General features: G+C 52.0%; 1 pseudogene; it reads left to right on the forward strand.

Annotated features, from left to right (window-relative positions):
• The first annotated feature begins 348 nt into the window (after positions 1-348).
• Positions 349-1,958, forward strand: LOC140615303 (ubiquitin carboxyl-terminal hydrolase 17-like protein 6; annotated as a pseudogene).
• Positions 1,959-2,295: the final 337 nt, after the last annotated feature.

Genomic DNA, 2,295 nt, shown 5'->3' on the forward strand with positions numbered 1-2,295 from the left:
ATTTCCTTTGAACATAGAAACTCTGAACAAATTCTGTTCAGAAAGGTGCAGGGACACTCAAGAGGTTGAGAAGAATCTGAATGTGTTGGCTGTTTTCAGAGGCAAGATTAGGAGGTGGACTGACCTGAATGTTCTCTATGAGAAAGGGACCACACCCAAATCCTGTAATCCAATCAAGCGATTCCGTGGATTAGAGGATTTTGTGCCTTATCCCAGGGCCCAAAAGCCATAAAAGGTGGAGGTGAGGGTCACTATCTGCCATTTGGAAACTGGCTCAGTGAGAGAAGCATCCCTTTGTGACCTGAAGCTCCTGGTTGAATTTATCTTGTGGACACTGTTTCTGCCGACATGGAGGCTGCCTACCTCCACCGCTCAGAGGAGTCTCAGTTCAACGACTCTCCCAAACCCCAATCATGCTGGTCACAGAGAGGTGGTGCTGAAGTCCACGGAGGACCCTCTCTGCCTGAGAAGACATCCCCTGCATCAAAGACACTCTCCTCCCTGACTGATCCTTTGGCTCCCGCATCAGCAGGGCGGCCTCCCACCAAGACGCCTCTGAGTTGGGAGGATCTTTCCCAGGTGGGAGCTGGGCTTCAGAACATGGGGAACACTTGCTACGTGAATGCAACCCTACAGTGTCTGACCTACACAGAGCCCCTTGCCAGCTATGTGCTGTCCCAGAAGCATGGGACAGCCTGTAGGAAGCAGACATCCTGCATGCTGTGTACTCTGCAGGCTCACATGACCCGGGTTCTCTGCCATCCTGGACGTGTGCTCCGACCCCTTCCATTCCTGCTCGCCACCTTCCACACACACACACAAGCAAGAAGATGCCCATGAGTATCTCATGTTCATTCTGGATGCAATGCAGCAAGCATGCTTGCCTGAAGACAAGCCCTCAGACTCTCAGCATGCTCAGGACAGCACCCTCATCCAGCATATCTTTGGGGGGTACTGGAGGTCACAAATCCAGTGTCTCCACTGCCAAGGCATTACCAGCACTCTGGAACCTTACCTGGACATCAGCCTGGACATCGGGGCTGCTCAGAGTGTCAGCCAAGCTTTGGAGCAGTTGGTGAAGCCCGAAATGCTTGAAGGTGAAAATGCCTACCATTGTAGTAAGTGTCTAGAGAAAGTGCCTGCGTCCAAGGTGTTGACTTTGCACAGTTGTGCAAAAGTCCTCATCCTGGTCTTGAAACGATTCTCAGAATTCACAGGCAACAAAATGACTAAGGAGATGCAATATCCTGAGTGCCTTGACATGCAACACTCCCTGTCTGAGCAGAGGGCAGGACCCTTGGTTTACGTGCCTCTATGCAGTGCTGGTGCATGCTGGGTGGAGTTGCCACAGTGGACGTTATTTCTGTTTCGTAAAGGCAGGAAATGGTCAGTGGCATAAAATGGATGATGCTAAGGTCAGCGCCTGCGTTGTGACTTGTGCCCTGCGCCAACTTGCCAATTTCCTCTTTTATATGCAGAAGACCGATACGGAAAGAGACCTTGTGAGTGGGTCAGTCGAGGGAGGAATCGCATCTCCCGAGGCAGACCCCGCGGAGGTGGGTGAGGCCTCAGGAGAGAGCACAAGGGATCCCACTGTGAACCTTGCTGAGTCGGAGGAGCACGGGGAAGAGACCTCAAGGCAACAAACCACATTAGACCAGGGGAGATGCCTCCAAGAACGCAACCGACCTAAGCCTGAACTTCATGTCAGGAGAAGAGAAATTGCTCTTCCTGAGAATGCAGTCATCCTTCAGCACTCCAAATACAGACATGAGATGCCCAAGAATCATCCTCAGCAAACCATGGACCTGCTCCACACTGCAGCTGGGATGATCCCACCTCAGGTGGCCGGGGACGTGGCCAAAGTCCCGCATGTGCCAGGGAGAGCCAGACCAACCAAGAGGACGAGCAAGAAGGGACAGAGGTCTGGGGAAGCAGTGCAGGGATGTGTCTACTAACTTTATTGCACATGGGCACGCACGCGCGGGCTTACACACACACACACACACACACACACACACACACACACACACACGGTGTCACTCACTCACCAAACCCGAACACAGTCCCACACTGGAAATATTGGGTGTTGTGTGAAATGTGTGTTCTGTATGTATGGAAGAACCATCTATCTGGGTGTGTTCATGGGCTATGGCCTTCGACTGAAACTAGAGGACACTGACATTTAAAGCGGGTTCATTGTCATGATCTTATATTGGAATAGTGTGGATTCATATGGGGTCTATCCAGGAACCGGCCTCTCCTTCAGCCTTGGGGAGAGTAGGGGCAACTTGC

Source organism: Canis lupus, chromosome 23 (assembly GCF_048164855.1).
Source record: "Canis lupus baileyi chromosome 23, mCanLup2.hap1, whole genome shotgun sequence".
Lineage (NCBI taxonomy): Eukaryota > Metazoa > Chordata > Mammalia > Carnivora > Canidae > Canis > Canis lupus.